The sequence below is a fragment of the Alnus glutinosa genome, chromosome 9 (assembly GCF_958979055.1).
Source record: "Alnus glutinosa chromosome 9, dhAlnGlut1.1, whole genome shotgun sequence".
In the NCBI taxonomy this organism is placed as follows: Eukaryota; Viridiplantae; Streptophyta; class Magnoliopsida; order Fagales; family Betulaceae; genus Alnus; species Alnus glutinosa.
This window is the reverse complement of record NC_084894.1, coordinates 19,527,532-19,542,361: the sequence shown is the minus strand read 5'-3', so window position 1 is coordinate 19,542,361 and position 14,830 is coordinate 19,527,532. Positions and strand designations below refer to the sequence as shown.

Below are 14,830 nucleotides of genomic sequence, written 5' to 3'. Positions count from 1 at the left end.
GCCCATCAAACACAACAGAAATCCAGCCCAACCCAATCTGATCTGACCCAACCAAGCCCAAGACCACCGAGCCCAAAACCCGACCCATCTCAGAATCCGAAGACCCGACCCGACTCCATACCAGTGACCCGAACCCGGAAACCCGACCCGCCGGTGACCCATCTCCGGCAGACTTCCGGCAGACTTTTCCGGCGACTTTTCCGGTGATTTTCCGGCGATTTTCCCGTGACCGAACTCATCGTTTTCACTGGATTTTCTAGTGAAAATTCTTATTTAATAAACTAAGAAACTATACAAAGCCCGATCCCGATGCTAATGGGAAATCCAAGTAAGGGAACCCTCTACCCCTTCTCAAATTATTATATTACTTTAATTATTCCTTTATTTGCATAATTTCGATTTGATTATTTTTTTTAGTATTTCAAATTATTAAATTATTTTGTTTATATAAAGGATTTGTTGGTTTTGATGTATTGAGTAAAAATAATATTTTTGGAAATCGTGATTTTGAGTAAAAACCCTCCAACACGTTGCCCCTGGATATACAAGAAAGAATGAGAAAGTTTTGTGAGGAAATTCTATGAGATTATATATAAATTTTTGAGAAAAGGGCACGTGTGTGGAGGAGACTATTATTTTGGGCCCTAGACCCGCAGAGATTCGCAGAGATTTAGCTCGGTACCGTAGCTCGAGATGGAAGCGCACCCGCTGATTCACTTAGTGAAAGCGGTATCTGTCTCTATGTCAGTCTAAGTGCACTTCAATTAATTAGCTGACGGGGGTGGGGCCTGTGGCCACAGGTAAACCGCGTTACCTGCCCAAGGTCACAGCAACGACCGCGCAACCCTACGTACACAAGGCGTAATAGTGTACCGGGCATATTATGAGTAATGATTATTTTCAAACATATATTATATCTTGTATATAAAAAGGAGTTTTTGACAATTGTTTTGGAGATTTTCAAAAGAATTTAACTCAACTGTTTTATGGTTGAGGATTTCTTACTGAGCATGTTTTTGTGCTCACCCCTTATTTTGTTTTTTTGTTTTCAGGTTATGAACAGAGAGACGTAGGTGGCCGGGATGGGATCTAGGAATGCATTAGAACATTTCATTTATGTTACCCTAATAAGTGCACTTGCACAACAACTTTAGTTTTCTTTAAATTCTCAGTTATTGTATCTTTTATAATTAAATTTTCTAAATAACCGTTTTCGTATTTATTAAAAACTCTGTGTTTTAAAATCATTATTATTTTTATTTATTTAAATCAGCATACTAGTTAAGATATTTGGCAGACCTTACTAATCTTTGCAGTTTTTAAAGAGAAAAGAACGAACCTAACCCTTAGCGGTTTGGGGGCGTTACAGTTTTGGTATCAGAGCAAAGGTTATAAGGTTCTGTAGACTTTAGGAGCTAGATCATTAAGATAAACTTAGTGGGGTAATGGGAAATCACATTCCGGCCTAGCAGAGTCCGTCCTTTCTTGTTTTGTATTCAGTGCTAGGGAATCATTCCCTATTTTTTTTTAACACCTCGCTAAGGATTGCAGGGGAACAACGGAATACTACGCCTGCACGTGTATATACTCTAACTCCAGGTGATGTAGCAGCGTCAAACGAAGTAGTGACGGGTACACTTTTGATTTCATCCCACTAGACTCTTTGACTCTGGTACAACGCATTCATTTATGTCATACTCTTTTTCACGAGACTATAACTTGATGTCTGAGTAGTTAGATGTAGACCTAGCAGTAGCTACCCCTGTAGGGAATTGCATCATAGCAGTTTGACTTTGTGAACCCTAGGATTGATCTTATTAAGGTTGAAGTCTCTAAGTTGGAATCAATACTAAGGATGTAAGTTATGATCAGTATCAAAGTATGATAGGTTTTCAAGACCTGTTTAACTAAGTGTTAAGTTGTACAATCTTTCTCGAGGAATAGTAAATTGCATCGGTTATAAACCAACTTGTTTTGGATGGTTAGGTATTGATGACCACAATATTTTGAGGTATAGTCATGATTTATGAAATGCTTTTAGAGATAAAGATTATAGAAATTCGGATGCTTAATAACTTGGCAGATTTATGGATATTAAGTCAATAAATATATTAAGCATCACATAGATATTTTATGTACATAGAGAAAATTATTGAAGTTTAGAGATTTCTTGATTTACTGTAGGATGTAAACAAAGATATCTATGATCTTGAATCTGGTATCCTTTTGAAGATGGACACTTAATCTATAGATGCTGATTCATGTGTTTTAAGGACATTTAAGAGAATAAGTTGATCGAGTAAATTGATGATATTTGAGACAATTATATTCTTGTGATCAGATAACTTTAGTGAAGTTAGAATATATTGAGAAATTATTGAAGTTTTCTAGAGGATAAGATAATCCACATGATAAGATGAATCTTTCGGAAGATCTTAAGTTTGAGAAATGCTCTAATTATCATATTTGAGGATTGATCAATGGTAAAATTGAATTGGATTGAGGTTAAGGTCGAATCCATTGACCTATGAGGATAATGTCTAAATGATAAATTGAAGTCTATGGACTAATTTGAGGATAAAGGTAAGAGACATAATTTTCGTACACCCTTTTGAGGATAAGAGAAACAAAATCTTTTCAGGTAAGGGTTATTTACAAGATTTTATTTAAAGCTTTATACCCTAGCTGATGATGTAATACATGTACAATCGAAACAAATTTTTGAGGTATAAGAGATCAATTGAATTGACTAGAGGAGATAGCTAACTAATTGGACATTGGAAAATTCTATAGACTAAGAATTTACTTGAGGAATTTATTTTGCCTCCCACTAAGCTGCATTTGAGGATGATTGAGGTAAACCATATCTTGATTTATAGTTGATGCTTAGTGTAATTTCCCTGATGTGATTTACGTGTTTGAGGTCTAAGGAATGAACGACTATCGTCTACTTGAAGATAAGAATGGTTAGACTTAGACTTATGTTAAAGAATTTCCTAATGGAAGGAAACTTCAACCCCTATTGATGAACATATATGGAGAATAGGTTATGATATACCACTTATATTGATGCTTAGTTGAATTTTAGAAAAGTGAGTAATGCTATGTGAAGGACAAAAGGAAGTTGTTCCTAAATCAGGCTACAGGAATATGGTAATTGATTGTAATATTAGATGTTGATAACACATTGATTTTTTGAGATGACTGATTTAATGAATTAGATATTAAGTGAACGTCTGATTCCTAGCTGAACACATTTGAGGTTTATCCGATTAACCCTAGGATGTAAAGGAAAGATATGTTATGACTAATGGGTATCTATTATTCCAAATCTGGTATCTTTGAAGATAGGTGTATAAAGCGTAAATTACTGATTTATATATATTTGAGGAAATTAATTGATCAAATGATTTAATGATTTTTGGAGAGATTATTTTCCCTATGCATCTGACGAACTTTGGAGAAGTATATATATATTGGAGGTCTTTCTAGAGCTTAAGTTAAATAAAATTTTGATTATGTGATTCATTGATTTTCTTAGATATCCTTGCTTGGCGGATAAGTTTATAATTAGCAAATCTGAGTATTGATTGACTGCATAACTAAATTGGAGTAATACTAAGGTTTTAATCTATTGCAATTTGAGGATGATAGTAATTATGCAGGAATAAGAAAGAAGATCATGATATTTTACAAGAGTTATACCTTAGCAATAGGTCGAAATGAAATAACAGTTCAAAGGATTTTAGCAACCTTAGGAGAGTTTTAGAGATAAGAACAGTACGTAGAGAATAATTACTGTCTTACAAGATAGACTACTGGTGATTCAAAGAAAAACCATAGACTTGCAATCGGACCTTTTCTGCATCATTCCCGGAGAGTTAGGTATGCTTATACCTGCGAGTATTTTATAAAACTGCAGTTAGTTATTTATTTTTGTTAGTAAAGAACTGCTAGATCAAATAGAATACCTGGCTAAGCCTCAGAGCGGAAAACCCTAAGATCTTGGACTGCACGCAAGAGATCCTGGTATTGTTCTTGGAGACGATTAGTATTCTGCTCCAAGTCAGCATACCTCTTTTCCAAGTCTTTCGCATACGAATCTACCACCTTCTTCAGCCTTTTATTCTCTTGCTGAAGAACCCTATTTCTTCGTCTAAAGTCCATATACATTCGCTGCAAAGTCGAAATTTGAGCTTTCTGCACTTGAATTTCATTTCCCCGAACTTGCAGACGTCGAGCCATATTTGTAACTGAAGTAGCACCCTGAATACTGAATGCCAAAGAATCATTGATGGCTTGGACATCGGTCCTATCCGCCAATAACTTTTCATCTCGAGGAGTTATGATGCCTTGAGCCACGGATGCAGCTACTGCATCACTCAGCATCACAGAGTCATTAGTCATAAGAGGACCTCTCTGAGATAGGAACAATGGACGCCAAATTTTTGGTAGCACTTCAGGCGCAGTATTTAGATCAAAATTATTTTGAGAGGATGAGGAAGCCATTTTTAGAAAACTAAGGAAATGATGATACTCCTCAAAGGACTTGAAGGAGAAAAGATAGAAATGAAGCGGTTATTGGAAAAGATCTGAAAGAAAAGAGAACTTAATCAGTGAACGAGACGCAGTCTAATCAACGTCATTCTGAGCGCAGCTGCCACTACCACTAGCAGACAGCTCTTGAATCACGAGCTCTCTTTCTTTTTCAACTTTCACCATTTTCACCTTCTCGAATTTCGAATTCACCCAAGACTTTTCCAGATTTCGCGCCGCACTTTTCGTACCTAGCAGACGTGGAAGAGCATTCCGAGAAAAGGATGGAGATATTGCGATCCACTGTCGGCACCACTTGCACCGTTCCTTCTCAAATCTCTTCTATAAATTCGCTTATCTTCTTCCTTGCAAAGCACACCTCTGAGCTCTCAACTCTTCACGCTTTGAAAGACAAAATTTTTTTTCTTCTGGTCTAAGCTTGTCATCGCTTCCTGAGAAGGAAGATGTAGTTTCATAACCAATTTCAAGGTCTAAAGTTGGAAAAATGCAGCATCACAACCAGATTCACAAACAGCGAAACAAGATTATTCTTGATCATGCAAGACCTTCTCTTCCCCACCTTCCTCTCCTTCGAGGCTTCCATGTTCTCATTTGGCAAGCTTTCCACCAAGATTATCAGAAAACATCCTCACAAAGAAATTTGTTGTAGAAATTTTCCTTTAATGAGAAATGAAACGTTTTCTTTTCTGCAACCTACCCATTAATTAATCATACGGTCGTATACTTGTTTATTTTCTTGATGCTTTACATAAAACTGTATTACTAGACTTATGTTTTAAAAATCTAAATTTTTCCTTAATATAAACTTTATACGAAGCATAGCTTATAAATTTCGAGGACGAAATTCTGTTAAGGGGGGAAGAATGTAACACCCCAGTTTTTAAAACATATTTTTGATATTTAAAAATATGAATGATTATTTATCATTCGTTTTATAAATTGTTTTATAAATATTTTCAATTGATTTTAATGAACCGCTGTTTTAATAAACTGACAATTATTTTTATCACCAAAAATATTTTCTGAGTTAATAAATAGACGGATAATTAACCGTAAAATTTATTTACCCTATTTTCATAAATTTGTAATATATTATTATACAATTATCTTTTCGGATGTATTTAATCTGAATATACCAAATCGCTCGATTCCTTCTTTTTCCTCCTTCCTTCCTCTATCTTTTGTTCCTTCTTCTTATTTTTCTACTCCACTGATCGACCAACCTCTCCACTGGCTTAATTTAATTCCACCATATCCTCCACTTTGCAAGACCACTTCACCAAACTCCTCCACTTTCATTTTATTAAACGCATACACTCGATTTTCCCTCCTATAAAACTGGCATCTCCCCTCTACAACGCTCACCTCCTCTTCATTCTTTCTTCTCCTTTCTTCTTCTTTCCCATTCTTTTCCTTCTCTCTACAAACTGAGAGATTACAGGAGACAGAGTGAGAAAGTGTGAGATGGTGAGGTAGAGAGAAATAGAAGAGAGAAACAGAAATTGAGAGGTGCTAAAAGACTAAGGGAGAGACCGAGAGATTGAGAGAAGAGAGAAGAAGAATTGAGGGAGAAAGTAAGATTTGTCGTGAGAGAGACCAAACCCAGAAGACCCGTAGCCCAGGAAACTCGGAGGAGCCCGTGACCCAGCTCGAATCCAAACCAGGAGGGCCGTGGCAGATCCGGCCGAAACCAGTGGCCGTCAGCCCAGCCCATCCCGGCGACCCGATCAGCAGGAACCCGACTAGCCGAAACCCACCGAACCAAAGAACCCAGAACCACCGTGACCCAGCCGACCCAAAGCCAGTGAACCCAGACCGGCGAGGCTGTGCAATCTCCGGTGTTTGAGGCGAGAAGTTGAGGCAGTAGTCACTGGGTCTCGACTCTATGACTGTTAGTGTTGGGCTTCTGTGAATATTTTCTTCAATATAGATGTGATTCCACAAACATGGCAGACAAGTATACAACAACAAAGATTATTTTATGGAGTGAGTGGACTGCCTGTTGGGTGGAAAGCATAAACTATTCCTACGTGGGGCAGCCTTCTACGCATGCAGTTCTGTTGCTCAACAGCAACAGGATGGACGTGTTCTACCGTGCGACTTTGTGTGACCCACAATCCAAAACCACCTGAACCGTGTATGTGTGCAACCATCCAGCCCAAAACCTGTGAGCCCGAACCCATCAACCATAAAGACACCCAGTCGACCCAAAGCCCATCAAACACAACAGAAATCCAGCCCAACCCAATCTGATCTGACCCAACCAAGCCCAAGACCACCGAGCCCAAAACCCGACCCATCTCAGAATCCGAAGACCCGACCCGACTCCATACCCGTGACCCGAACCCGGAAACCCGACCCGCCGGTGACCCATCTCCGGCAGACTTTTCCGGCGACTTTTCGGTTACTTTTCCGGTGATTTTTCGGCGATTTTCCCGTGACCGAACTCATCGTTTTCACTGGATTTTCTAGTGAAAATTCTTATTTAATAAACTAAGAAACTATACAAAGCCCGATCCCGATGCTAATGGGAAATCCAAGTAAGGAAACCCTCTACCCCTTCTCAAATTATTATATTACTTTAATTATTCCTTTATTTGCATAATTTCGATTTGATTATTTTTTTTAGTATTTCAAATTATTAAATTATTTTGTTTATATAAAGGATTTGTTGGTTTTGATGTATTGAGTAAAAATAATATTTTTGGAAATCGTGATTTTGAGTAAAAACCCTCCAACACGTTGCCCCTGGATATACAAGAAAGAATGAGAAAGTTTTGTGAGGAAATTCTATGAGATTATATATAAATTTTTGAGAAAAGGGCACGTGTGTGGAGGAGACTATTATTTTGGGCCCTAGACCCGCAGAGATTCGCAGAGATTTAGCTCGGTACCGTAGCTCGAGATGGAAGCGCACCCGCTGATTCACTTAGTGAAAGCGGTATCTGTCTCTATGTCAGTCTAAGTTCACTTCAATTAATTAGCTGACGGGGGTGGGGCCTGTGGCCACAGGTAAACCGCGTTACCTGCCCAAGGTCACAGCAACGACCGCGCAACCCTACGTACACAGGGCGTAATAGTGTACCGGGCATATTATGAGTAATGATTATTTTCAAACATATATTATATTTTGTATATAAAAAGGAGTTTTTGACAATTGTTTTGGAGATTTTCAAAAGAATTTAACTCAACTGTTTTATGGTTGAGGATTTCTTACTGAGCATGTTTTTGTGCTCACCCCTTATTTTGTTTTTTTGTTTTCAGGTTATGAACAGAGAGACGTAGGTGGCCGGGATGGGATCTAGGAATGCATTAGAACATTTCATTTATGTTACCCTAATAAGTGCACTTGCACAACAACTTTAGTTTTCTTTAAATTCTCAGTCATTGTATCTTTTATAATTAAATTTTCTAAATAACTGTTTCCGCATTTATTAAAAACTCTGAGTTTTAAAATCATTATTATTTTTATTTATTTAAATCAGCATACTAGTTAAAATATTTGGCAGACCTTACGAATCTTTGCAGTTTTTAAAGAGAAAAGGACGAACCTAACCCTTAGCGGTTTGGGGGCGTTACAATGAGCATTCAGCAAAAGAACCAAAAGATTCAATTCCAAAACTACATTCTTCTCACTTAAGCATCTCTAATTAGCCATCGCATAAACAACCTATTCTCTATTTCAACCATATTTTCCATTTACACAAAAAGGGTCTAACTTCGTTAACTTCAAACTCTTCAACCAACCAATACTCAAACCATATTTAACAATTCAGCACCATTATAAATCACTCTAAATTTACCCACCAAAAACCACTCCAAATCAGCCCACATGGCTAACACAACCCAACCAGAATTTCAACCAAAATACACCCATCAAAAATCACCCTCCATTCACAGTCACAATAAGAGATTGACCAAACCCTTCAAAATTCAAACATCACCACACACAGGTTCTATTTGGCTACCCCAATCCAAAATTACGAATCTGAAGCAACTAGGAATGGAAACCTTTCAACGACATCCCCTAGAACACCACAACTGATTGCTACAAGGAACCAAAGGGAAGACCCAATTGGTTCCAACCTCCATGGAACCCAACCAAAATCCCAACAGCACACCCTAATAATATTCCAACAGAAATCCATAACAATAGAAAATCCAGAATTTCTAACCCAAAGAGACCCATTCGGTTTCACCCCAGAAATCTCCACAAGAATCAAATTCAAGCAAAGCTCTAACAGTGTAATATGATTTTCGTGCTATTTAGGCAATGGGTAATATGAAAATACAAGGAATGATTAGGGATTTTACCTCAAAGACACCCCCATGGCCGGAACCCATTTCTTTCACTTTTCTTCTCTTCAACGGCAGAATCTCTCCTCATAATCTATGCATCTCTGTGTGGGATGAGATGAAAAGAAAAGGAAGGGAAAGGGTTGCTGCAAATCCGAGAGAGAAAGAGGAGAAAGAAAGGGAATGGGAGGGAGTGGTGTGCGTGAAGGAGAGAAAGAAAGAGAAAGAAGAAAAGAAAAGAAAGAGGAAGAGAGAGAGTAAGTGGGACATGTGTAAGGGTATGGGTGGTTGGGGGAAGATAAGACTATCTTCTCCTGGCCAACCGAGTGATGACACGTGGCACAAGGGGATTACATTTTTATTTTAAAACTTCAACTTTTATTAATTACATTTGAACCCCCATTATATTAACATCATGTCTTTTAATAACTAATATTGAACCCCACATTTAATCTAACTATATTTTTACCAATACAAATAATTATTTATTCTCTAGGATACATCATTATTATTATTTCCTAAAGACCCATTAGTAGTATTTTATTATTCCAACATTCATTATTTTATCTTAGACTCATTTTTTTTCGATAATATAAATATCATCACTTAGAATCTAATTATTAGTATTATCTAATTTAATAAATATAATTTATTAATTGTTAAACTCCCTATTTATTTTCTTGGTCTTTATATAGAGGACTACGAGTTAGGCATTTTGGGCTTTGAATTGACTCATTTTGAGTTCGTTTGACTAATTTTCCATCTGTCCAAACTTTTATATCTATTAAACTTTTTCACCCAAATTGAACACTTAAAAGTCCTTTGATTTACTCCAAATAGAAAATTTTAAGGTAAGAAGTTTACCAAAATACTTTTGGATGAAAGCTACGAAACTTTATGATCAATTCTCTCTATTTTTTCTGCTATGGTCGTGAGTTATAAGAGGTCTTTTAAGAAGTTTTTAAAGTGAAAGCAACAATGTGGTGAAATTGACTATGCTGAGGTTTCTATTTATAAATATTTGAATGGCCAAGATTTCTTCTAGCAAGTTTTAATCAATAGATGAGTTTTGTTTAGCAAAGTGGTCGGCCATGTGGAATAAAGATATTAGTTGTAAAGACCAAGAAAAATAATAAGGTATTTAGCATTTAATGATTTATATTTTTAAATAAGATTGATTAATAATTAGGTTCTATGTGATAATATTTGTGTTATCTAAAATAAAGTGAGTTTTGGATAAAATAATAAAATAAGATAGTGGAATAGTGCAAGTTAGAAAGGTTAAAGGCTAGTATTAAAATAAGACAAAGGCTTTGTCTTATTCATAGCCATGTGTGCGGCTATGGTTACTTTGGGGAGATATTTTTCTCCTATCAAACCCCACTTACCAGCCCACACCTTTCATTCCTTCTCTTTCTTCCTTTTCTTATTTTCTTTATTTCTCTCTCTCTCTCAAGCATTCAGCCCACTTCCTCTCTCTTCCTCTTTCTTTTCTTTTTCCCTTTTTCTCTTCCCCACTCACCCGACCACTCTCCCTTTCTCTCTTTCTTTTCTTTTCTTCTTTTCCTCTTTTTCTCTTTCTCTCTTCTCTGTGGGTCCAGACCCCTCTCACGCCTCTCATTTTCCTTTTCTTGTTTTCTTTCTTTTCTCCCCCACCTGACGCCCCTCTCTTTCTTTTCCTCCCTGTCAGCACGCACCTTCTCCCCTTTTCTCTCTCTTCTGCCCCACTCGGCCACACCATATATCCCTCTCTTCTTCTAGTTTCTCTCCAACACCTAATGCCCAGCCGAGAGATGAACCAAAAGAGATGGAGTGAGAGAGATGAGTTGCGAGAGAGAACCATGAATGAGGGCTTGTGACAGTGAGAGCCATGATGGTAGAAGTCGGCTGTCCATGGGGGTTTCAGTATGGGAGAACACAAAATGGTAAAAACCCCTAACTTTCGGGTCATCCATGGTCTATAGCATGAAATTATGTCATAACTTTAGGGCTTTGAGTTGGGTTTGGATTAGAAGAAAATATAGGGTTTTTATAGAGACAAATTTTGGGATTTAGCCGAATGGGTCTTTCTCTTTGGGATTTTTGTGTCAACCGGTTGGTGTAGTGTTCTTTGGGTGTGTTGCTAAATAGTTTTTGTTCCTAATTGTTTGGTTTGTGATTCTGCTGTGATGGGTAATTAGCATCTTGATGTTGATTCTAGGTAGCTTTTGGTTGGATGTGGCCGTGTGATATTAGTATGGAATTTTGTCCTCTTGAGTTCATGGCGGTGTGATGTTTGAGTTGTTGGATATTTTATTAGGCTTATATTATGTTGCTCTTGGTGGAATCTGAATTGGATGTGGATTCGTAAATTTGATTGATGATTTTAGTTTAGGTTGTTGGAACTTTGGATGGGCTTACGTGGTGAAGTTGTGGTGTTGATGTGTGTATTTTTAGGTTTTGCTTGATGGGAAGTCCTGGAATTTGTGTTATAGGAGGTAGCTCTTGGGTTGGTCGAATGGTGTTTGTTTTATGGGTTTTGATTCTTGATTTTTATAACCTATGATTGATGCTTTATTGTAAGTGGTTGATGTTTGAATGAAAGGTGATTATGAAGGGTAACTTGATGAAAATTCAGATCTGGTTTGTGTTTGTAAATTGGGGATAATTGTGTTAATTGACGGTTATTGCTCCATTATGTTGATGGTAGAATGTTTGATTGAATTGGGTTTAGTTTTGGAAGAAATTGGTAGAAGATAGTGGCTATGATTATTGGAATTTTGGTGAGTTGATGTGAGGGAAAACCTTGCCATATTTGATGTTGTGTTTTAATGGATTCAAATATGGATTTTTGGATTGGTAATTTGATGATGTTAGTTTATGATTAATTGTTGAGGATTAAGGTTAATACTTGTGATGGATTTATGGATTTAGTTTTATGTGGCGTCTAATGTTTGTGGTTGATCCTTGGTAGTCCTTAATGGCTATGGCTCATTATATGTAAAAGAGGGGTTTTGATTGATCTTGATGTAAGGCTATGGATATTGAAGGTTTGGTGGTAGGAGATTGATCTTATTATGTAAATGGGTTGAAATTTGGCATGGGTTTGGATGTTTAGTTGTTATAGGCCGAGTATGTATGTGTCAATGTGAAATGGTATTTTAGTCAGGACATCTTGGTTATGGTTTGATGAATAAGGCTAAAATATGTTCTATGTTATATTTATGAGTTGGATATTCTAGGTGTTGATGAAGTTGAATTGATTAAAGTTGATTATGATAAATAATTGAATTCTTTGCTATAGTTTATTTAGGTGTATAGGTTATGTAATAATAAGATTTTAGATGATGTCCTTTGTAGAGTTTAAGTTAATGTATATAGGTCCTTTGTTATACGACCAACTAGGGATTGAAGCTAAAGTTGCGAATGTATGTGTCTAGGTAATTCTTGTAGGAAATCTAAGTGTGTCTCGAGCTTTAGTAAATTAATATACTCAAGATGTGATTGTAATCTTGTATAATAAAAGTTAGATTAATTGTTAAATAAGATTAAGGTCTTATAGCCTAAACTACTAAGGTGATTAGTAATTAATAAGGATTAAGTATTAAAAATAAAGGTTAAGATGAGAATGTTTTAAAATGGTAAATATCTATATAACCCTAAGACAACAAATAGAAATTAGTAGGGATGTTGAAGTACAGAAATGTACTTTGAATCCAATATGTGGTAATTTAGTAACTAATCTACCTGTCCATGTACGCAAAGTACTTTAAAACAAGGCTTGAACGTCAACCTATTAATAGCTTAAGGTATCTAGCTAGCCTTAGAAGCGGGTAATGCGACGTGTGAGCACGCAGGTAGTCTATGTGTCCTAGGGTGTAGAGTTCCATAGCGTAGTCTAATGTTATAAGTATTTGCAGGATCGTATCATCATTGGAGACTTCGATGGGTCCTTCAATGTAGAGTTGGAGTCGTGAGTCCAATGCAGTCAGGTGATATTTTACTCACTGAGAAACTGTTATTTTTATATATTATAGATTGCAAAATATATATATGTTTTATAAATTTGAACCAACTGTATGTTGATTATCCGTTTTGGTTGATTTGAGTAGTTTCAACTATGTTCAAATAATATTAATGATGTTATGAAATGATGTATGGATGAAATGTGTAGAATTATTTTTAAAGTATTTGAATGTGAGCTGCGGTTGGGATTTAAATTATGCAAAGTAGAATGATAAAGTTTCATGTTAATTGGTTTAATGTATTTGAAGAAATCATGATTTGTAAAGAATAGAAGAATAGAATTTGAACTGTAAAGCATAAAGCATAAAGCATGAGCATAAAAGGAACGAAAGGAACGAAAGGAATGAAAGGAATGGAAAGTTTTAAAGGAATGGAAAGACCATCATTAGCATGCATATCATTGTTTAAATTAAATGATGTTTTCATGATATAGAATATTGTAGTTTTGATGCTAGACGTATTAGTATGCCTAAGAGTTTTGATGGCAAAAGAGCTTATGTATACTGTTATCGTCTAGTTGCATAATTTTATAACATTGAGCTTGGACGAACAAGAATATTGTCATGGTTCGGTATGAGTAATACAGCGTCCTAGGAGTAGGTAGATGAATTGTCGTGGCACGTCAGTAAGAAGTGCTTGGATACTCGAGTTTTACTCTAGTAACCGCATGGACAACTACGTGCTCGACATGAAGTTGTAATGCCCTAGGGTTCCGTGTTAACCATGTTCGGAAAATGGTAGTAAGCTTGTACTAAAGAGCGAGATGGCATGTTTTGAGCTTAGTGTGCTTGGTTTTGATGTTATTGGTTGCGATATCGGTGTGGCTTGGGAGTAGGTAGATGGATTGACGTGTCACATCAGTAAGAAGTGCTTGGATATCAGAGTCTTACTCTAGTAACCGCATGGACAACTATGGGCTCGGCATGAAGTTGTAATGCCCTGAGGCATAGTGTTATCACAGTTAATAACGTTAGGCCTATGTGCATTTGAGCTACCAACATAAAAGTATTATTGTAGGTGGGTTTATACAAGGTTGCTTCCTAGCCAATGGAACTTCTACGTATGGGTCTAACTGCATAGTATGTTTTAAAGGTTTTCTGATAGTCGGTGTAGGCTATATCAGCTATGGGGGTTTTCAAACAAAATTCTATAAATTGGTAGCTGTTATAGTGTACGCGAGACTAAAAAGAAAAGTTGGTTCATTTGGAAAAACTCTGTTAGTTTAATATCACTGAGGTGGTGAACTCATCCCTTCACCTATACGGATGTGGCAAACCCCCACAACCGTATAGATGATGTTCCTCTGGCTGCAGGTATTCTGGTCGTAGTAATGGTGTTATAGAGGTGCGCATGGGATATTATGACCGAAGCTCGCCGCGACGGTCGTAATTGCAGGAGCATGGATGTCTTCAGTTTTATAGGTTTTGTTATGACTTGTGACGCATGTGTCACTCGTTATTGTATAAGCCATCTTTTTATGTATTGATATTGACGAAAGATTTAAACACATAGATGATAAATGGCTCTTGTTATTAATTTATAATTGTTGAGTAAGATGTGATTTCTGCTATTAGGTCTATGTTTTCCGCTGCATAGTAATTAGATGTTGTACTCTGATTTACCGGGTACATATTATGGGGTATGTACCACACGTTGGCTTTGCGACATATCGTCGTGCCACTGTGAGGATCCATTTGTATTTTAAGAGATTAATGATTAAGCAAATGATTTGTATAAAAAAAAAAAAAAAAAAATGGGTCGTCACATTAGTGGTCCGTTTGGGTGTTAATTTTTGAAATTAGAATTGAATTCTTATTTGGTTTGTGAATTTCGTGACAAAAAAAAAAAATGTGTTGTGGTGATGAGTAGAATTTAAATTCTGTTTGTGTGAGAGTTGTATGAGATTATTTTTTCACGGATAACAATGATAGGAAATAATTGGAGGTATGAAAAGTTGTGTATAATGAATAAT

General features: G+C 36.5%; 3 long non-coding RNA genes across 3 annotated transcripts; all 3 read left to right on the top strand.

Moving 5' to 3' along the window:
• Window positions 1–295: 295 nt before the first annotated feature.
• Window positions 296–1,285, top strand: LOC133877062 (uncharacterized). The gene is made up of 2 exons (XR_009901648.1): window positions 296–328; window positions 1,053–1,285. It is a non-coding gene; the product is annotated as an uncharacterized LOC133877062 (long non-coding RNA).
• A 5,723-nt stretch (window positions 1,286–7,008) lies between these two features.
• LOC133877223 (uncharacterized) lies at window positions 7,009–8,032 on the top strand. The gene is made up of 2 exons (XR_009901683.1): window positions 7,009–7,097; window positions 7,822–8,032. It is a non-coding gene; the product is annotated as an uncharacterized LOC133877223 (long non-coding RNA).
• Window positions 8,033–10,501: 2,469 nt separating this feature from the next.
• Window positions 10,502–14,574, top strand: LOC133878285 (uncharacterized). Its single transcript, XR_009901871.1, has 3 exons — window positions 10,502–10,778; window positions 12,753–12,824; window positions 14,151–14,574. It is a non-coding gene; the product is annotated as an uncharacterized LOC133878285 (long non-coding RNA).
• Window positions 14,575–14,830: the final 256 nt, after the last annotated feature.